At 36.5% G+C, this 24,040-nt stretch overlaps 1 long non-coding RNA gene across 1 annotated transcript in view; it reads left to right on the top strand.

Annotated features, from left to right (window-relative positions):
* LOC109858446 overlaps positions 1-21,375 on the top strand; it is a 53,665-nt gene extending 32,290 nt beyond the window's left edge. Inside the window, exons 2-3 of the long non-coding RNA XR_002250616.1 lie at positions 8,865-8,983; positions 21,280-21,375. This is a non-coding gene — a long non-coding RNA (uncharacterized LOC109858446). The remainder of the gene's footprint in view (positions 1-8,864; positions 8,984-21,279) is intronic.
* The last annotated feature ends 2,665 nt before the right edge of the window (positions 21,376-24,040 follow it).

Raw genomic sequence — 24,040 nt, 5'->3', positions numbered from 1 at the left:
AATTACCTTCGTAATCAGATTTTTTGTGCACTTTTGCGACAGGCGCATGAGATATTCTATACATAATTCATTTTGTGCACGACTTTCATCAGAAACGAAAATTTAAGAGCAAACTAGTTTCTCTTAAATATTCAAAATTGTCTGTCGGTTTTATTCATTAACAATGAGAAGATATTTTCAACAGAGATATAACTTTTACTTTTTCACGTAATATTCGTTGTTGCTTCCGAGGTTTTGTATTGATTTTTTCGAAAACGTTTGAAATTAAATATAAATTTTACAAACGGTTTTTATAGATATTTTTGGGAGCGTATGTATTTAAATATACATTGAACTTGTTCTCTTTTGATTTAAATTATCTTCAAATCTACGTGTGTTAAATTATTCAATTAATGTCTAGCAAACGGACTTTTCTCCCAGCAACATTTTATTTCTGATTCAAGTATACGTCATGAAAAGCAATTGTACGTATGTTAGCGGGAAGAAATGGCACAATATAACGCGTGTGCCACGAACGCATTATCGCACCTTCGTTACAACGGCGATATCGCCCGTGGCGAGAACCTATTGCCCCTAATATATTGGCACGAACGGTGGTCGATATTCGACATGGTCGACGTTAAATCACCTGCTCGCGATCGTTCGTTTTTTTTTTTTTTTTTTTTTCACGAGGCCACTGTGCGCTGCAGGTTAAATATTGTTGCGAGGGTACATCGTCGCGTAATTCCCGCTTGCGAGCTTAAACATCGACGTCGAATCTCGACAATCAAAGCAAATATATTTTTCTAGCCTGCGCAAAGACAGGAAAAAACGACTTCACGTCACACGTTCAATTCCGCTGCGAGTAGTAATTTTGCGCAGTACTTTTTCAGCAATTATTAACTCTCTTTCCGGTCGGAGCACTCAGAAGAATGAGTACTCAGTTAGTCGTAGTGGATAATTTATACAAACGTGTAATATCGAGAAAAAAGCCGCACGATCGACAAAACAGTCGAACAATCGTGTGGGAAATATCCGAGAAATATCTGGCTCTCGACCGCAACCGGTAAATGTTCTTTGTCGGACTTCGACGGGAAAGGGTTGATCTTATATTACAATGATAAAAATGTTAAAGTAATATGTTTTTGTAATTACTCTATTTTACAAATACGCTTGTTATTCGTTCTCGAAATAATATCGATCTTAACAGATCAGTGAAGCTTCATCGTTTTTTGAGATTTTTTTTTATACTCTCATTTTTAAGTTTGCGAAAGATAGACAAATAGCGTTAACGCGGTCCGATTGATGCAAAGTGACGGAAGTTGAGGACGACCTTCCGCTATCTCGTATCTCATCTAATCGGATTAACGTTAGTTACTCCCGTGCTTTCCTTTAAGTCTCGGTTAACTTTCTGCGGAAGTATCCGTGACGCTTGGGCGATCAGAAAGAACGCTTCACCAACGTCGCAGTTACATCGCAGTTTGCTTGTTGCATGCCGTAGTTTGGTTATCACTTGTCGCGTTTTTTCTGATATGTCCATTTTGCTTCTTCTATAGATTCTTTCTTTTTCACTTAACTAGCACAACACAGGCGCTCGCTACACGCACGCTATTGTTATTTTTATTTAACGTGTTGTCAGTGAACACAACCTGTCACCGCGATGACAGATACTATATACGTCTTATAAACTATATAATACACATATGAGAAATGTCAGAAATAACGCATGAAAATCAAACTCAAAGAATAGTGAGAGAGAAAAGTGGAAAAACAATACGTGACAGGGAAAAGGGTAAAAAAGAGAATATTATATATATTATATGTAATATTCTATATCTATATATAATACACACACATACGCATATATGTATATATATATATATATATACTGTAATAACGTAACCGAAGTCAGTAACACCGCCGCGATCGCGCGACCGAGGTCATTGACCCCGCCGCGGTCGCGCGACTGCGGTCAGTGACCCCGCCCCCACCAAGGCCGCGCGCACGCGGTTAGTGCCCCGCCAAGGCCGCGCGGCCGAGGTCAGTGCTCCGCCAAGGCTGCGCGGCTGAGGTCAGTGACATTACTCTGTAGTATGTGTATATAATACATATAATACAATATAAAGTGTAATATAAATATATAATAAATTATATGTATAATATGTATTATTTAATATTATATATAATATAAATTACAGTCACGTTATTTTCACGTGTTGTTTTTCTACTCTTTCCTGTTGCGTGACTTTAGTTACGTTTTTAATTTTCTCTACATATACGACGAACAGTCTCAAAATCGCTTTTCATTATTTACTCTCTCGATCTTACCGATTCGATTCTACTCGATCAACCAATCAACCAATCGGCAACACGGAAAAGAGGCAACAATAGGTGCGAGATATTTAACTCCAAACGCGCACTTCTCGGTCCAGATGCCCTTTTTAATATAGGATAACAACAGTTTTTTTGGAATTAAATCACACTTATGTAGAAAACAAATCGCAATATGTTTATAAAGTGAAATAATTGAAAGTTTTGACGATCATGTATCGCGAGCGGATCGAGAATATTCGGTCGTTTTTATAACTTATATTATAGATCGCTTCCGCCGATTGTGCGCGCGCGCGCGCGCGTTTCGGCAGCAAGGCGAGTCGATTTACAAAAGCGTTGCAAATCCATGCCGCGCGTCGGCATGAATATACACGTCGATCGAGGGATTATCATTGATTTGCGGTTCGCGAATTTGCGGGGGCGCCGGCCACCCAGGCGTAAATTGCGACGGATTAATCGCGGATCAAATACACATTGAAACACAAGAGCGCGCGCGCGTGCGCGCTCGTATAATACAATACTTCTCGAATAATTCTCGTTTGTTTCATTATTTCGTTTCTCCGTCGGCCGCGCAAAATACGGCGTGGAAAATAATCGCTCTGGGGATGGTAAATAGGTTTCCGCGCTTCGTCGAAATAATTTAATTCCCGATTAACAATGTTATTACGCCGACTAGGTCGAGTGATTTGTCCGGTGATATTGTAGCGCGGTTGTAGTTTTCGATGTGCTCGTCAACTTCGCCCGCTTGAATTTAACGCCGATTTTGCGAATCCGTGCATTTTCGATTTTGCGATATCTTTTTCGTTTTAAGCCGGATATAAAAAATACAATGAAATTTTTATCGCGATGGACATAATACGTTAACAAAAATGGCTAGCAGCAATTTGAGTTGAATTTTTGTTAACAGCGCTGGTGTTTCCACTGACGTGATTTGTTCTCTAACTAATGAACGATTACCCGATCAAATTAGAAGAAAAAATCGATAACTGTGTGAAAGCAATATCTGCGTGATCAAAAGTAATTAAAGTCTAGAATTGTAGCTGGCACAATGTAAACACCTATTCCGATAACCACGAATTGCATCAAAATTCCACCGATGTCAAACATCGTAACCAACTGCGGCATTCACCGTGGTATTCGACGTATTAAACCATACGTGTTAAACCATAGCGGTCGCAAACCACGGGCTCGTGAATTATTCCAGGCTCGACGGGATGCACAAATATACGGGAAAGTCAAATATCCTTGTCGCCGAGCAATTTGTACAGTCTTGATGCTCTCGGCGTTTATAAGACGCTTGGAATTTCCGTCGTGAAACAATGCCCTTGTCGCGCGACGGCGCATTTTATTACGCGATTACGTTCCGGCGAATGGACGTAAATCTCGTTGATTTTCACGAAGAAACATCCCGCCGAGATCTGTATCGCGTTCAACAAACTCGACAAATTGCTATTATTAGAACCAGGTGCCAAGAATTAGAAACGACAAGTACAAGCCGGGCTTATCTCACGAAAAGACGTATATGGTATTGTGAATTATTAGTTTAATATTAAAATGTGAGCGTTTGAATACGGTGTAAAAAATCAAAAACAATATATAATGCAATATAAAATTCAAATGTGTAATGCGTATCACAATACGTTTGAATTTTAATATTAATTCTTCATGTTACATGTGAACATTATCATCTTAATTAATTAATATTAAGTTAGTTCATCTTCAGTCAGCCGATAAAATATAAAAATTATTTAACACATAAATATCAAACATCGAAAAGTTCAGATTAAAAAAAACGTCCAAAACTATATTCTTTATCTATTCAACAAACGCTTCGCAACTAATTATGAGTATAAATATAAGCAGAGTTCGTTTTGTGTTTTGTTTTTGTTGATCAAAGGTCTGTTTTTGTTTTTAATTTGCAATAATAAAAAAAAATGTAATAACCGATGTTTTCGTTGCCGAAGAATCTTATCTATATCCTCACTTGTGCTTTAATGACATAAGAGAATGAAAAAGCGCGCTAACCAACGTTCGAAGAAGCGTGGGTTAACAAGCGTTCGAGAGCGCATTCTTTGTTTGAACGTTGAACTTGGGTAAAAAAGGTAAAAGTTTTTCTTTAGTCTTGCGTTTGTAAGTCTCGTCCGCGCGCTGATACTGTCCGCGCGTGCTTTTCCTTCGGTATCAGTTAAGTCTGAAGCTACCCGTCGGAATGGATTGCCGTGCGCGTCTTTTTCCTTGGAATCTAATTGTGTTTTTCGAAGTAGCAAGAGTTGGTAGCTTGGGCACTTTGCGTGTGCTCTTCTTTAGTGTCCATTGTACCTCAGTACCAAAAGAAAACCAGGCCGGGACACACCGAGTGAACATCTTGTGTTTCTCTCCCTTGGTAGTTCAAGTACTCGGTGCGGACGTGTGTCTTCCCCTTACATCAGGGACGAGACATCTTGTGCGCGCGTTCTGTATTTTTCAAAAAACAGTAGCCTTGAGGGCTATAAGTAATTGAAGTAAACAAAGTAATTGAAAGTTTTCGAATTTGTTTGTTTTTTCCGCGATTTAGTCGGTTAATTGAACTATTTTTTATACGTAAGATTGTTAACAAGTAGCAGTTTCTACTCTGTCGTTCTTTGCAAATATCTCTTTCTCTTACATAAAACAATGTAAAATTTCCCATCAATACGTTGTTTTAATTGTATAAAGTATTATTTAGTTTTTATTTGATTTTTATTCATACACTCACATTGAATTAACGTTAAGAAGGTCATCTCTTATAGCAATATCTTAAATATTAAAGCTTCATATTATATTAATTTTAATATCAGACGCGAACGCATAATATAAACCTAATGTAATTTAATGTCGACACACACACACAGCCATTATATTTAACACGAAATTAATATATTCAAGAGATTTTAATCATTATCGTTCGCAATTTTGCTCGCATTATCGTTCTTGCTGCGTTCACGCAGCTTAGCGATTCGCTCGCTCGGAGAGCGCGAAACACGTCGCTTTCGGGTCATCGTGTGTGTACACACACAAAAGATACATATCTTATCTGGCAGATTGTAAATTGCGCGCGGAGCGAGTCGCGAATATTCATGCAGCGTCGCCGTGCGATTTGCATTCATCGTGTCCCATTCGCCGCCCTCGCGAATTATTAACGCGAAGTCTCCTCGGCATCCGCCGATCGATAAGCGAATTCTCTCTCTTCTCGGCGCTTACACATCTCAAGAATTCTCTCCACTCAGCTCCTTTCTCTCTTCTCTCTCCGTTTCCTTCAAGTTCCATGAAGAATCGAGACGCGAAGGGAGACCTGTCTCTCTCGAGAGACAATAATTTTATCGTTCTCGAGAAATAGAGAGTCGCGCGCTAATCCAAAAATTTTACGACACGTTCATTTCTCTCGCCGCGGTCATTATTACCGTTTCATATAAATAGCCATTGCAAAAGCCCGATTGCAAAATTTCAATTCTGTTTATTCGATCGCTAAATGTAACCCATTTAACACTGTAGCATAATTCCGTGCACACGCGAGCGAATACGCGTGCAACTATTCGTGTGTTCAAACTTGATGTTTGAAATATTTGGAATCATAGTAAAATTATTTGGAACGTTTGAAACATTCTCTCTCATCGGGAATTCACGGAAGTAATTAAAATTGATAGATTCGTCGAACAATCTGTTAAATGATTTATTTCAGTGTGATTGAATTCAACCGTGTCAAATTTAAATTATTTCAGTCTATTTAATATCGCGTCCCATTCTACACGGGCTAATTTTGTTCCGTTTAGATTAAAACATCATATATATATATATATATATAATGCATGTGATCACATTTAAAGTTTGTAATCACGCACGCTTTATACGATAATTAACTCGAAAACGACAGCAATTATTCTAATATCGAAAATCAACCCTATTAATCTTGTTTTCTTGAAGACGTCACTTAATTTCTCGTCGCATGAAAGTTTTGCGAACAAAACTTCAGCACACTCGTGAAGATTAAAATAAACGTTCGTTGAGAGATTATTCAAAGTCTCTTCAAATAAAACGGAAAATGATATAAAATTATTCGCGTGAATATTTCAAAGCAAAAAATAACACAGGTTTGGTTTTTTTTCTTTTTTTTTTTTAGAGATATAGCTAATTATTTTTACAATATATCTTGAAACTCGGCGGCTATTACTGATCATTTTATCTTCAAAAAACATTCGAAATGGAAACAGAAATGATTCGGAAAATGAGCACCGAATTTAGATACCGCTTAATGGAAACAGAAATATAAAATTCGACTCGCTCGTCTTTGGTGTGAAATATGAAGTGAAAAACTGTGTTTTCACACAGTTCGCGTCGCACTTTGCAGCTCGATTTTTGCCGCGTGTCATCATTTTACACTTTTTTTTTCATTATACGCGTTATTTTCCTGATTTTTCTGTAAACATGCGGAAGCGTGATTTTGCCCGAAGCTGGCTAAAGCGACGTTTTCGTTCGCTCAAAATAGCTCCACGATGAAATCAATCCGATCAATATAGGTCTCGTTCGCGGTTTACGTAATTCAAGCTAGGTCATTGACGGTTTATGACGTAGATCGGGTAAACCTGGTAATCTGAACTAGCATGAGCGATATTTAGGCAAATATACGTGTGCAACAGATTCAGAATATAAAAGTATATCTGTGTAAAATATTTATTCAGTTACAATATCAAACAACAGAAGCACATAAATTTTTTTTTTTTTAACTAAAAGAATTTATTTCGAATATTCCAAAAATTGTAACAAATGTGTGTGTAACGTGTACGCGAAAGATATATTGAATATAATATATATATATATATATATATATCTTTCGATTGTATCGCTCGTAGAGTAAAACGAACTTTATGGCACTTTAACCACTTGGAGATGCAAATGTGATCTCGCTCGCAGCGCGCGAAGGCAAACGAAAAATTCTCGCAACTCGAACGGAGGTACCTTTTATCGTTGTACGTGGGAAAACGCGTTACACTTCGATGCTGTCGGTGGTGTGAGCAACATGGAAATGGACGATGGTGTGTGCGCACCACAGCTCTTGGCCGAGAGACAGATTAACATTGTCGATACGTCGTCGACGTCAATCAGTGTCTGTGACACGACACGCGTTTGTCGTATATCAGTTAGAGTGAGTTGCCGTTGTGCGACGGACGCCACACAAATTATTCCTACAAGATGTTTCTTATAAGATGTAAGAGAAATAATATACGTGAGATTAATAAACAAATTCTTATCGAGAGATAATAACGAGCGGAGGTTTTTTACTTCAGTATTTTGCAAAAATATATTTTAACAATATTTTACAATATTTTAACAACATGCTGTGTTTGTTAAAATTAAAATTATAATTTTTTACGTACGTTTGGAAATTAATTAACTTATTAATTTGAGTAAATTATATTTTATATGTATATTTAAATTAATTAATTGAAGTATAATTAAATAACTTTACATGTTTACAAGTATAAACATTATTATGTGAATACACATGTGTGTGTGTGTGTAATATAATGTAATGGGCATAATTTCGACGAAGAAGTACGTAATCCAACGTGATAAGACCAAGAGAGCGTCTTGCGAGCTTGTTAGAAAGCTCTTTACCTCCATTATTCTCCTCATCCATCTTTTGTTCTCTCTTCCGCAGTGGTCCTCTTCTTCCGCTCTCTTTTGAGTTAATAATGACGAATATAATCCACATTAGACAGTTCCGAAGTTGAGCTCAAGCTCAACCATCATTATCAACGAGATATTTGTTAAAAACCACTTGTTTTTACGAATTTTTTTTACATAATTTGAAACACTTTCTTCACCACGCGTCAACGTCTTTCCGATAAATGTGTTTACTTTGATTTTGACATATTAACCTTTTCGCTCCGGGGATTTTTCCTTTAAAATTGACCTCGCATTTTAGCTGAAAAAGTTAATAATAACCTGCTACCCCCNCAAAGTTAATTTTGAAGGTCAAAGAAGTAACCAGGATTTTTTTCAATTTTTTTCCTAAATTTAGTGCATTAAATTGACCTTATAAACATCTATTACGTTCGCTTTTCTTGCTGGTCCATATATGGACCAGTCCCGGAGCGAAAAGGTTAAGTAATAAAGTAAAATCGGAAGGAATATTACGTCAACATTTTTTTTTAACATTTTGTTTTACCGCACAAAGTGACCTGACGATTAAAATGAGTCTCTACATTTCGTATTATCTCCTCGCAGATGAAAGACAATTTTATCTTTAACGAGAGAATATTTCTTGTATTCGCAAAATGACACAACACAAAGCTGCGATAAATCTTCTAAATGGGAGAAGAAACCGACATAAAGAATGAAAGGCAGACGCTTTTGCGCGAAACGGAAGTAGGTAGATCGATTCATTGGTCTAAGATGATACTTAATCGATTATCGAAATAATGAACGCGACATGAAGAGAGCCCGTCATGTTGCATTCACTGCTATAGAGGGAAAAGACTGAGCGCGCGCGCGGGCTATTAATACGGTTATACATGCTCTTTCTTTCTGTTCTGCAGAGAAACCGGTTGTCTGATGAATGAACGCGAGATGGACGTCTGAATCAAAGCCGTCATGGCCCCGTTTCTATTGATCCTGCCGCTGCTTGCATCATTGCGCCACCTGATACATCCGATCGGTAAGTGAGGCTCTTCTTCAATGTCCGTTTCTCGCGCCGGGAAAATGTGAGCGGGGGAACGAAGCAAGGAAAAAAGCGGAGCTACAATTTCTGATGGTCGCGTGTTGCGCGTCTCGAATCTCTACACGTTATCGGAAACTTTTTCTCTTCGCGCTTGTTCGGTCGACTTGATTCGATAATCAATTGACACGTTAAACAAATTGCTGATACCGTGATTAACGATACGTTCGTGCGGCGTCGCTCGAGCTGCTAATAGGATCGAGACACGGTGAATGCTACATTTATAAAACTTGCAAATGCGTGATGCATGCGCTTCGCATTTAATGTCTCGCAAATGGTCGCGATATAAATTTCTTCCACCAATAATATCGGATATTAAATTTATTACATTTCACAATGAACAGGAATTAGGTGAGACACGCTCTGTGTATATGTGTGTGTGTGTGTGTGTGTGTGTGTTCGTGCGTATTATTACGGTATGTAATTTCAGTACTTATTACTATAGGTTTAATGATCCTCGCGTATTTAATGAACGTGACTGATATCAAACGACCGTAGATAAGCATCGATATACTTCCCATAACAGATTCAGACAGCTCCTCCGTATTCGTGAAAGTCAAACGGAACTCGGTTGTTTCCTATCTGGGATTTATGGTCCTCGTGCGCTAACGAGTTCCCTTCTTCCTCTCTTGCGTGATCGTCTTGATAACGTTTAATAGCTATGACAAGAAGCGAGGACAAGGAAGGAGAGACGAGAATAAAACAGAAAAAAAGGGAAACGAATCGACGCGACATGTCATTCGTCTTATCTCAATTCTTTATTGCTGTCTGAAACACACAATCCGACCCACATGTGTCGCAAAGATAAAGTTTTACTACAAACAAAAATAGAAAATACGCAAAAAAAAACATAATACACAAAAATCACGAAAGAAAGAACTTGGAAATTACGCGTCACTTTTATTATTCGTTACGTGTCTCACTGATCGCGCGCGGATAATAATAAAAGAAGAAAACTATAATTAAAAAAAAGAATGTGATAAAAGAGAGTTATCAAAGATAGTCGCTCATCTTGAGGAAAGACCAGGGGCTACGAGCAACTTTCTCAATTAGTGCTCAGCACCCGATCGGCTCGTTTGCATTCACGACGAGATGGGGAAGGCGGGTCATTTCTCTGCGTGGTCTTCCTCTTTCCCTGGATAAAGTGACAGTCATGTCCTGATTTGCTCAACTCCGAAAACCGTTTCAGATAAAATTAACATAAAACTATTTTCTGAATTGCAAGCACTTGAAAAGCGGAAAAATATTTTTTGTCGGAATTATACAAGAAATCTGCGAAAAGCTATTTTTCCCGTGAAATTCACACACACACGCACACGCACACACACACTTAATGTAATGTAGTTCTAAAATTAATTTGAATCAAAATACATATATATGTGTCAGAGCTGGCTGAAGTGATATTTGCTTCGTTTATCCCTGAAAATTTTTGCGTTATCTCTCTGTGCGTCCTGCAGTCAAATCCGACGGAATATGAAGTAAAAATTTCGGAAATACAACTGGTGGAATTGTTACGCTTTATCGGTGAACGTCAGAGTTCCGTTTATTTTATTATTATTTCTTTTAGATAACTCGGCATGAGAGTTTTACCGAGCGCGAATTTTGAATAGCGACTCATCAGCTATATATATATACCACGTTAAATGTGTAGGTATATAATCATAACTGTTTCCGCTTACGGTAACGCGAATTTATCGCGTCGCGCGCGAATCTAGGACAAACTTTAGCGCGCGTTTTCGAGAGAACAACCGTGTATTCGAAAACCGCAACAAAAACAAACGCATTTAACTGCAGGACTCCGATAGTTAATTCACGGTACGTAAATCTTAACGCTCGGTTTGTAAGACAGAGACGCATATCTTGGAACATACCGACGTCGTTTGTTTGTCCGACTTGAAACGAAATGCTCTTAGGGCGAAGCAATTCACTGCAAACGTGCTCGCCGTTTAATAACGTAAATATTTCGACGCAATGACAAAACATTTGTGCACAAATTCTTCACTTAAAATTTTTATTATCTTAAATATTTCGCCGTGTTCGGTGAAACGAACAAACATTCTTAGACAAGTTACTCGCGTTTTTCGTCAAAAGACAACAAATATTTCGCACCTCTCGTCGAAGATTTCGTCAAAGAACGAAGAAATCCTAGCGATGTATCCAGGTGTTTCGAAGCAAATCGATCGTCGATATCACACCAAAGAGGCTTTGGTTCGGGATGAGCGTAGAGATCGTTGAAGAATCCCAACAGGATATAGTCGGACCTTGGATTCTTACCATATAATAATGCATGACGTCGGGGAGAGAGATACGAGAAGAGCTAACGCAACTTATTGCATCCGCAGATGCGATCCCAGGCGCGGGAACAAGAGCGATGCGGTAGAACTGCAAAATTCCGGCGGAACGTGCCGCCTCATTTCAGACGTCGACATCTAAATCGCAACCGCTCCATGTGCACGCTTATTCCCTAGGAACATCTATTCTTTAGTAGGTCAATCCTCTTCGTCTAGCGGATTTTGTTCCGTTACAATTTCACATTGCACGGTTTTATTACTTACAGAAGAAGAATGTGAAATCCTCCTCGAGCAAAAATGATTATTATCTCTTCCGCATTATTGTATTATTTTAGTTATAATTGAACCGTCCGTGTAACATATTTCTAGCGGTCATTGTCCAAATGAAGAAATGAATTTCGATTTTATGTGAAGATACACATATTTATTGTTCTTTTTCTTTTCAGAATTTCTTTTTTAAAAGGTCTTTTTCAGACTTTTTTCAGAAAGTCAAACAAGTAAATACGTTTCGCGTTTTTTTGCGCTATTCTTACTGCTCGACTAAATAGATTTCAATATTCTTACAAATAGTTGAGTTACTTTGCGCCTGATGAAAGCGTTGCGTTGTTGAGAAAAGAGAATTAGAGAAAAACATAAAAAGAGTATCTCTTCTTACGGGATAAAAAAGAAAACGGACGCTAGTAAGAGAGAGCAAACCGCTTATTTGATCACAGCGCAAGTGATAATGACGAATAAACACGGTTGGTTTACACTCTTACGAGATTGTAAATAATTGTAATTGTTCGAACCGCAAAACTGTGTGTGCTAGAGTTTAATAAATATCTTATAAGTTTAATAAATATCTTCTGTATTTGTTGGAAATTATTTAACGCGCGCTAGAAATATTTATCTTAATTGTTTAAAAACCGAAGTGAATTTGCGCCGTCAATTAGATTAGCAAATCGTCTCTAAGTAACTGCCACCGCGTCAAGCAATGCGCTTTTTGTGCGTACAAACTTGTAGAAGTTAATTACCGCGAAGCACGTAGTGGTTTCTTTCTGGCAAATAGCTATAGTTGATAATAGAACTTTTGGCGACCGGGGGAACAAAACCGCGACAGGAACATTTTAGTCGCTCGAAAAAGCTGTGACGTATAAATTAACTGAACTTTAACTAACGATACTTTTACTGATAATACTGTGATCTTTTATAATTATAATAAGATTGTCTTTTCTCTGAAGAACTCGAGTAACATACTATTGTTTCTATTCTATCACTGTTTTTGCAAACGTTAATATAACTTATTGAATAGTGCAACTCTCTCTCATGTGTAAATAAATTTACTTTTAAAAATTAATATTTTATTTCGACATGTATTTTAGAAGTAATCGATAAGAGATTTTATTTATTTTTTTTTTTTTTTTACCTCTTATTACTTTTAATATCCGCTAAACTCTTGATAGCTTAGTAATTGTATTTTACTAATTACAGCATAATTGCTGCAGTAATCGGGTTCGATTATCGTTTTAATTTGACCACGTTTTTTTGCCAACGGCGTTCCACTTTTGAATTTTAGAAAATTCAGTCATCGTCAATCATAAATTTGTTACTCTCTTCAGCGACGACGTTCATCCCGGTAAATTGTCCACTCGTCCCCGAAAACTTTTCAACGCGTCTTTAACAAAGTTCGCTTTCGAAGCGATCCACTCGAAACATCCATAAAGTACTTACTATGTTGCTATTTGCATATCACGGAGATAGAGTACGTAGAGCGCGGCACTAACTAGCCAACTTTTATGCTAATCGAATTCAAGCATAATAAATATCGAGAATAAAAATACAAAAAATTTGAAAGGCTCAAATACCTTTATATAAATTTTCATATTATTTACGTTTTTTCTTTTTAATAATCAAACGATTTTATTACAATTATAATAATGGCAGTTTTTTTAATAATGTTAGTAGAACTCGACTTTATGCAGACATAGTGCGGCAGCCTTAGAGTTTTTTATCTCGATCGAAGTATTCTAATTTAAAACTCATGCACAAACATTATTATCATACGCGCCGATAGATTCTCAAATATTACATTAATGTCGTTCGAACGCTTACAATCTCTTGTGTGCATACACTGACCGAGATTATCGATAGTTTGCGCATACAAAATGCACGAACAGTCAGCGGTTTCTTCTGATCGTAGAATACTTGTCAAATGCGAAATCGACATCTCTCGAAATAAAATTTCAAGCACTTTCACAACATTTGAATAATAATTTGACAAGAAAAATTCAAAATAATAATATATAAAAAGATTATAAAAATATATAGAATAATATGTAGAAGATTTAAAATGTTTGAATAACAAGTTTTTTTTTTAAAGTTTCTACATCCTTCTACGCATATTGATATTTAAGTTCAAACATTTGGATTCGAATGTTATTTGGAAATTAAATATAATAGTATCGATCTCAATTACACTGACGCGCAAATAACGTACGTGCTTTACCAGCGGAACAGACATGCGATCTGTTTGCGAGCCCTAGCAAAACGTCCGGGAATTTAATATCTCCCTAATTGCGAATATATTGTAAGAGAACGAGGGAACGGTAAGAGAGAAGCGATATCGAATCCCGCTATCGCAACTTTTTAATCGTGGCGCAATTTAAAATGGCATCACAGCGTTTTGATTGCATCGACATCGTGCGTTGCAACCTGCCGGTGTATCCATCCGATGCAGAAATATTCGTTTCCAATACTGTGTGTTATCACTAAACAATAATAGATTTTATATGCCAACGTGATTCAGTGCTAACACCAATATATTTGGAAATTATTAAACATTAATTACTAACACACATATTTTCTTGATACTCGAAATGTGAAAAGCTATATGAAATCAAAAATACACACACACACAAAACAGATAAAAAGAAATCAAAAATACACAAAAGTTTATACATAAATATTTANATAAAAATATAAATATTTTTTAAATTTATTCATTCTTTGTTTACGAGAAAACTATTTAATTTACTAATTTATTATTGAATAAATAAAAATCTATTTATCAATATTGGGTTCTGTGATGAAAATAAACTGGAATATTTTTTCAACCTTTATATACTTGTTAATAGATTAAAAATTTGCTCAAACTTAGTCACTAGATATTTAACAAGCGCAAACTATGCAACGACTAGCGAAAAAGTTTGCAAACACGCTGCCAGTATGATGAGAGAGTGTGCGGTTTCTGTGTGCGCATGTGTGTGTGTGTGTGTGTGTCTCTGTGCACCTATTTTTAAACGTTAGTTAAAAGTTAAAGTGTTAAAACATAAAAATACGTGTAATATTTTGAAAACTCTCTCATTTTGATAAATTTGTATAATTTTATTCTTTTGTTAAATCAGCGAAATCAGTGAAATTTTCTAATGAAGTGCTTTAACTTGAAAATATGAATAGACACGAGTGTTATTTCTTGGCTAACAATCCTGTTATTGAGATTTTATCTAACGAAATTGTGGTGTATTACGTTTCATTGTAGCGTAAGAACATTGCCAGTGCGAAATATCTTTCTACTAAATCATACTTCTTCCACTGCATATACCTTCCTCAGTTGCATTCTCCTTCTCCGCAATCCAGCGCTATAAAAAGGGACAAAGAGCATCTCAGTATCAGGCTGTTCTTGAACTCTCAGGCGAGGTGAACTGAAATGTCCACGAAATATAAACGTCGATATAAAAATGACACTAACGCGGTTCAGATCCAAAAGCCATTTTCAAAGAATTTTTTTTAATATACCATCAAAGATTACCGAGTTAATATTTTACAATATAGGTCTATTAATCTATTAATAGTTCGCAGCCAGTATTTTGTTCGTCAAAAAAACATACCACCATCGCTGTAAATAAAATGTTTAAATAAGCTGCACTCTAAAAAAGTAGAAAATTATTACGAAATAATAGAATATACAGAGAAATAAATAAATTAACAATTGTAAGTTTGATTTATAAAAGTCGTAAGTAGAGCTTTGTATAAAATACAAAGTCGTAAGTAGTAGCTTTGTATAAGTATTTAAAAGTCGTAAGTAGTAGAGCTTTGTATATAAAATAAGCGCGTGCAATTTTCTCACGTAGCTGACAAAATTGAATCGGTAGTTGCGGCGAATTCGCGTCCGAATATAACCGATCGTTTCCGCGTATCGATTCTATTTCCGCGAGCTGACGAATAAAAAGTGTTGGATATTAATGTACATACGTTTTAAAGAGAAATGTGCAAGTTTTGATAGTTGAACGGTGATATATTAAAAATTGCCTCATTTAAATAGACCTTCAGGTCTACACTGACAGGTCTCTACTTGTCTGCGTGCAACGAGACCTTTGTGTGATGGTGGTCAAAGCCCTTTCGTTATCGATCGTGTCCGTTCTATCGTGAGTAGTTGGCAACTTTAGCCGCTGAAGTTGATCAATGGAGCGATAGTCACGACGGCAGCGCAAAGATATATTAATACCGATACGCATACAAGAGAGAACACACACACACACACACATATATATATATATATATAATATATGTATATATATATATATGTATATATGTATGTATGTATACAAAGCGTTTAACAGTCCATCAGATAATCTCCCGTACAATGAATCCAATTGCAACGTCTCATTACGCACGCGATCTGTCGTCAATGTTTCGAACGCGCGTAATACCGTAATAGGTAAAACAAATCGGAAACGTGTAATTAATTTCGAAATGTCGCGTGTTGCAACATTTAAGAAAAATAGCGTTCAAAAAGAAAATCTTCAAGAATGTTCACGAAGCAACTCAACTGTTACAAATCGAATGCCGGTGGAAAGTCTTGTGTTGTTGTACGGAAAATACGTGCACAGCATTGTGCGGAGAGATCTTCTTTTATTCGGTATCACTTTTGATCTGCTGAAGAAGAAACTCTGCAAAGTTTTGCAATCTTTGAAGCTTACACGGAAATAACGTAGTAAAAGATACTATTAAAAAAGTAGTACGCAGTAAACTATCACACAAGAGAGACGAGATTAAATTTTACATAGAGAATGATCGCGAGGTACTGAGTGTATCAGAAATGTCGTAGCAAAGAACCGCGTCGCATTTCCAGAACGAAACCTCGCTAAAACAGCGGGATCGTAATTAAAGTGAGGGCGGATGATTAATCCTCCGATACGAAATCGCGGGTCGGATCTTGATGCGCAACCGAGCCCTTCCAGTTCTCCTTCGACTCTCATGCATGTGTATAGTCATTTTCCCCCCCTTTCTCTCTCTCTCTCTCTCTCTTTCTCTCCCTCTTTCTCTATATACCCCTCCGAGCCGTCGTATTCGAAATGCAACCCCCGGCGTTGGTTGCAACTGGGTCGTCGGCAATTACGCTAGTTATTCACTCGACTATGCGGAGATACGGAAGGTGGAGGGACTATTGCGGCGGGCTCGGAATTTAAGATTCGTCGTGCATGTGCAAGTCGCGAGGGAGGTTGTGTGCCGCCATTCTCCAGCTTCCGTAATATCATCCCTTTGCTCACTGCCGTCACATTCTGAGACTTCTACATATTTAGTTTAATTACATAGCAAAAATAAAGAAACGCGCGGTATAATTTTATACAGCTACAGCGTGATAACTTGTTTTTTTTTGTTTTTTTTTTTTTTTTGGTTTTTTTTTTTGTTATTTGTATCATAATTGGACGATATTGAATGATGAAAAATCAAATACACATCGAATGTGTCCGATAACCGAAATATCCATCGCTTTTCGTGTTCGTTCACGCGTTTCACTAGCGATGTTGACCACATACAGAGAGTCGGACGACGCAGACCTGTTGACAAGCAACCAGAAGCAACATCTGTGACATCAGATTTCGTGTAATAATCTGTCGTTCTGTATCACAGCGTGACCTCGTCAACTTGATACACGTCTGAACATATAAAATACATGTATTTCGAAACTTCGAAACTAAAGATATGACGAAGATAATGTGACAGCAATCCCCAAATGCGCGAGCGACAAAAGTCGCGAATGAAAATATAACCGCGCGTAAGAAGAAATTAACCAGCAATCATAAATTTATACAAATTTTTTATTATATAATATTTTCTAAATACACCGTTGTCTAAATTAAACGTATGTTTAATTATTTTTATTTTAAAGTAAAAAAACACATTTTCTCCGACGTATTATATTAATAATCATTACAACAAGTTAATTAATTACTAGATAATGTTTTACACAGTTAACATCTTTGTGTCTATTACAATCTCTTTTGATCTATGTTTCAACGTTATATTATCTCGCTATATACAGTGCGCATATTTGCGCATGATACATTTCAATTTACAACGCGCTCCGAACTTGTTACATGAATGGTCGACAGACAAAGTTTCGCCACATATTCATGTACTAGAAGGTTAGTTTCGTCATAAAGAGGATATACTGCGAGTTGTCAAATTATCATTCTTGCATATGCATAAACGCAACGGCTATGTAACACGTATAAAAGCGTGTTATATTTTCCGAACAAGAGACGTAACTTACCTCGATAGTTTCCAGCACACACACCGTACCTACTTCTGTACACTTCGAAAATTCCTCACAACACAAGATTCGTTTTACAACGAATTTATTTAGTTTTTACCTTTCACATTAAAAAAAAAAAAAACACTTTTCTTTCAGAAAAAAATTATAGAAAGAAAAGAGAATATTGTGGAATATTACCTTTAAGGCGCAGATTTTCTCACTTCAAAATTTTATAAAGTGTATCGGATATTTCAGGAGTACCGTCATATTTCTTTTAAATTCACCGATGCAAGAAACGCATCATAAAGAATTCACTCGAGCTACTTTTCTCACGGTGTTGTATGTATTGCGGTGTATATATATGTATATACACCGCAATCGATAAAATAATCATTTTTAAATGTTTTATTGCTGCGCACGGTACGTAACAGCATAGAGCCACGCAGCCGTAGGTGTATTGTCCAATACATTTCGAATGAGTCAGCGCTTCTCATGAAAAAAAAACTGCCCGGCTCACGGGACGATAATATTTTTAACACATTCGGTCATAAAAATTCCATCTAGCGTACGACACTCGACACGAATTTTCCCGATCCCGCCGAGCGCCATTCGCGCGCCGACCCGTCACCGGCAAAGCCACCGTCGACACCGTATAATATTCTCTCGGACCAACGCGTTTCGGTTTACGACGTGGCTCGCGAAGTCGTTACACATACGTTACAACGCCGGTAACTGGTTCGGAACTGGTTCAAGTCAAGGTAACACGGCAACGAAGTCCCACCCACGGGACCGCCGCCGCCGCCACCGACGACGACGACGACACATGGACAGACACGCTGCAAAACGGCATTGTTGTCCCCTTCGGAAAAGCGACTTGCGCGTAAATCGGAACCGGATTGACCGAGTTTCCGTGTTACCAGACGCCAATCGCGGAAAAGCATTCGCGTCGGAAGATGGAAACGAATCAGTCGCCGGCGGAAAAGTTTCGGCTGTTTCCGAAGCAAGTTGAACTTTGATAATATCCCCGGAACAAACTTGCGACACGCCTACCTGCCCTTTACGCGAACCTCCTCCAATTCATTCCCGTGCTCGTTCGACCGTTCGCACTTTCTGTATTGAAGTCAAGTCGCGAGTAAACGAGAAAGTTATACGACGATCGCGCTTTCGTCGGACAAGATAAAATATCGACAGAGAGGAGCGATCAGTGAGCGATAGATTTTCGAAGGAGAACATGATGTTAGTGCGCGGTTAACCACCCGTTTTTCGAACACGCGAACGAGAGTCTTACAAAGTATTTGATTTATTATCAGATTATTGGGAATTTAGTTCTTTTTTATATACTTTACTTGCATAAATATATTTTCGAAACTGTTTTAAGTAGATGCCATGAATTTTTTTTTAATAAATATTTTCTGTATTTTTTACGTCACAATATATAATATCGAAATCTCGGAATGTTTTTGCTACTGACCTCGGACATTTCATAAATAAATACTTTATGTTCGTAAAACTGTGATATTACGTTCGGTAATGACCGCGTGGGAGATATATTGCAGTACGCTTTGTTATAAATATACGATCGTTAACGCAGGCGATATCGCGTCTATGCCGTTAGATAACCGTTCGTCAGCCGTTTTAGCATGCTGTTTCAGTTTACAATGCTGAGATTGCTGAGAGCAGTGCAATTTCCTCTCGTCTCTTTATTTATGCATGCGCGCTTGCAATATGCACGAATGCGGATGTTACGCGTCGCAGCCATTACCGATATTCGGTCGGTTCTAATCTGAACTAATCACACACACAAGTACAGTAACGTAATCTCCAATATCCTCTGTCTATGTTGAATGTAGATGTTAGATGTCAAAGGGAGAAAGCCGGGGAACCGGGGGTTTAGTCCAGACACGTGCTCAGGTGACTTCTTGCAATAATTAAACGCGCGATATACATATACTCAATATCGTGTCGCTGACGCGAAGCAAAGTGAGTTTACTCGACAAGCTGAACTTTATATATCTTGTTGATAATATTTCAACATTAAATGTCGCGATAATTACATTTATTTGAAAAAAGAAACAAAAAAATTGTACCTAATTGAAAGCAAGTTCTTGTTGAAATTGTTTTCCATTATACACGTAGTGTAATTTGAATTTATAATTGCGAAATACGCAAAAAAGCTTTTGACTTGTTAAGCTCTGATCTGTCAGATTATGTCCAAAGATTTTGTGCACACATACATATATTATGTATCAAACACGAGCGTGTTTAAAACTGAGGTGTTACTATTCATTTGTTTCGATTAAATATATGATGAAACGTTTATAATTTTTATGATAAAAATTATAATTTTAAATCCAGAAAAAACTTATAATATTAAAACTTATAAGCTTAAAAAAATTATAACATATTAATTTTCTACTTATATACGAAGTTTTAATAATTATATAAATTATTTATAAATACATATTAAAGTAGTTATTTTATAAATATCGTAAATTATAAAGCTTCACCTAATCAAGGATAAGCATTTTCACTCAACTTATATAAAATAATTTCAAATGAAATTTTCTTCATCTATTTATGGTTAAATCTATTTATGTGGTTAAAAGTACCTGACGAGTCATTTACAGACTGATGAGAGATCGATTAAACTACATAATGCTAATTATATAATTGCAATTACATTTTATTGGACATAATAATTTAATCAATTAAGACAAAATGTTAAAAATGTACATTTTTTTTATGTATAAATGTATTCAGCGAGTTTATTTGCCAAGCGTATCACTTACATAAAAGCTCTGTTAATTAATTTTGTAATTACACATATATATATATTAAAGTTTCTTTTTTATATAGTTCTTATAATGTAGAGTCATGTAAATATTCTTAAAAAATATTTTAATTATTCTTTGTTGAGTATATGAGTATGTACCACAAATTTCGTAATTTAATTTAATACTTTCTTATCAAATAATCTTTAATTCTGAAGTTCTTAAAGTAATTAAGACGCTTTAATGTACGTTCTTGATTCTTCTGCTTTAAAAATCTGTTTTTTACTCCATTTACGTAATCAAGAATTTATCATAATTTTGTTCACAAATGTGCAACCTGATAGATTTTCAATCAGTCTGTAACTGACTTGTCAGATATTTTTAATGATAAATATAATAAATAAAACAAGAACATTTTTTTATTTTTAAAATTTGTTTTACATAATGTGATTGAAAATACAACTCCTTGCTTGCTTAATTTATAAATTATTTAAAAATTTATTATTTAAAAATAAATATGTATTATCGCTGTTTCAATGAAATTGTTCAAGTGTGTATAAATATTTGAAGTGATCTATTATAAAAATGTAAAATTTGAATTTCCATACATTGCTCTTTTTCTAAAAAAAAGACGAACATGTTCTCAAATCTTTACAGACGGCGCAATCGTCCGGAACGAAACGACGAAGGAGAACGACGTTGACCCTTCTCGGCCTAAATTCGTCAAGGATGTTCTAGCACAAACCGGCGGAAACGCATTGCTGCCCTGTCGATTCAACGGTCCCGGAATAGTAAGTACACCCCTATACCCCCGCGCAAATATGTACGTTTAATATATGGATACACACGCTCGTCGAAGAGCCGCCCGCACGTGTGTGTGTGAGAGTCGCATGATGCAGTGCGCCGGATATGCATTACATGCAACCGCGCATACACACGAAGGAAATTTAGTTTGTGTTGTGCAACGGTATCGTATGCACGCAGAACTATACGCGATATATATATTTATTCCTATCGTAATGCGAGTGGCCACGTTGCATTTCGTGATACGTATAAATGCGAACTCTCGCAAATTCAGATATCGCTATCCACACAGAATCTCTATAAATATTTCAATTTTCTATTATAAAAAAAAAAAAAAACGTGTTTTACACACACAATATATATATATTAAACATTCTTGTATCATTCTGATGTATTTATGTAAAAGTTTTTTTGTGTAAGATCGTATCTTCATTTGTAAAATCGTATCTTCCAGCTTTTGAATTAGGTCTATAATTGCACGGAATAATAATTTGAATACAAGAGAAAATAAATTGATATTTATATATAATTATGAAAATTCACAATCAATTCAAATAATTATGACTTCACGGATATTGAATAAATGTCAGATAGAAAAAACGTGTGATACTTATAATCTTGAGAAATACATAGTCTGGGTGAGGGAAATTTTCGTTTTGTATCAAGTGGAACATACATATTTTTACGAGCAAATTTTGTCTCTCAGCATTATCTGAGTGTATATATACATGAACGGACTCTGAAAAATAAGCAAACCTGGAGTTTTCAGTTCACGGTTGACGGTTCTTGCAACATTAATATCGCAAAATTGCATCCCAGTCGTAGAGAGAGAGAGAGGATTATCCATTCTTGCGCTCCGTCCCTCATTCAACCTTTACGATGACCTGAGGAGAATCAGGCCGATTACGCACGGCGAAGTGCAATAATGGCGAAACGTTGAGGACGGATTGCAAGGATTACAAAGGGTTTCCACAAGATCAGTATCTATTATCGATATCCTTCAGTACAGCATCGGCGGCATTATTAACCGTCTAGCGAAATTATATGAAATATATGAACGAGATAATTAAGTAGTATAACTCAGTCTTTGAAAAATAATTTCGAACAATATAGTAAAAGCGATGAAATATATATGCAAATTAAAAGACGAACGATAATCTAGAAGCATTAAGAATGTGTGAACGATATTATTCAAACAACGCAATAATATAATATTCGAAAAAGATCAGTTTTCGTTAATAACACGTGTGTAGTGAGATTTTAACGTGCTAATTCAATTGACACACGGCGACCCAATTAATTCCGATCTCTTTTCTTGCCGCCGTTCGCGCCTGCGGACAATTAGAGAGAATTTAATGATAACCATTATCGCGTCAACAGAAATGTCGCTGTGTAATTGTCAGTGCGACCACTGCCGGACCAATCACAATTAGATCTGCGCCTGCACGGTAAACTCAACAGCTACGGTTCGTTCGGCGCGGTTAGCCGTTTGTCAGAGACCGTCAAACTGTGCCGCGGTCGAGAAAAAAAAAAATTTTCAAATTAATTCTCTCTGCTTCTCTGACGATGTGCATTGTCGCGGGCAAACGTTATTCAAGCGAAATCACGCGGAGCAATTAATGTGAATTGGAATTTGCTCAAAAGTTTAAAAATCGGACCGATCGTTTATCCGAGACGAGAGCAAATGATCGAAGGGAGCACGCGTGCAATCTGTAACGCCGCCGTTCATTTGCCGGACAAGGATGGATTGCCGCGGTAATCAATTTTGCTTGAAAAAGTTCGATATCACGCGCATCTCGCAACAAAATAATGAGACTGAAACTCGCCGACGATCGCGCGCGATACAAAGTAATAACTCTCGATTAAAACGTGTTAAATCGTCAATAAAATAAAGCTTGCGATTAAATCGAAATGATTTGATTGAATTGTTGACGTTATGTGCCCATTAATCTCGTAAAATAATTTCTATTCGTATTTATACGTCCCGTTTTACTGTGCGCGATATATGTATATGTATGTACGCGCAAGAAGGGGTATATTATGGAGCACCATTTTTAACCTCGTGCCAGCTTCCAATATCGGTAAATGCATTTAACGATACATTAATCTATAGAAAATTTAATAACCGGCAACGTAGTGCAGCGAAACTAACGATGGAGATGTATATGCGAAATAATCTTGTAAAAATTTTATTTTTTAAAAAGAAAGCTACAAAAGAAAAAATCTATATATAAAAATATTGTGTAAATATCGGGTAAAAATAACGAATATTTAAGATAATTAATACTTAAAAAATAAACAATATAAAAATATTTAAAATATTTAAAATACTTAATCGAGTACTTTATACACCAACTTGAAAAAAGTAATACACAAAAAGTAATACATTACACGTGAAAAGAATATGTTATAGGTATATATGTTGTAAAGTAAAATTAATTTTCACATTAGATTAGTATTTACGTCGGTCTTGTGTTCAGTGTGCCCAGTTTTGACTCTCTTACAGCACGCTACAGCAAGTGGAGGGGATACGCACACAGGCAAGCAGCCGTGTACGTGTGCGCTCGACGCTTCGGCCGTCTTCGGGCGGTAGAAGAGAACAGAGATATGTCTA

This window comes from Pseudomyrmex gracilis, unplaced genomic scaffold, assembly GCF_002006095.1.
Source record: "Pseudomyrmex gracilis isolate BER0280 unplaced genomic scaffold, ASM200609v1 scaffold_204, whole genome shotgun sequence".
NCBI lineage: Eukaryota > Metazoa > Arthropoda > Insecta > Hymenoptera > Formicidae > Pseudomyrmex > Pseudomyrmex gracilis.
Note: the sequence above shows the minus strand (reverse complement) of the source record. Positions and strands in the feature narration are given on the sequence as shown.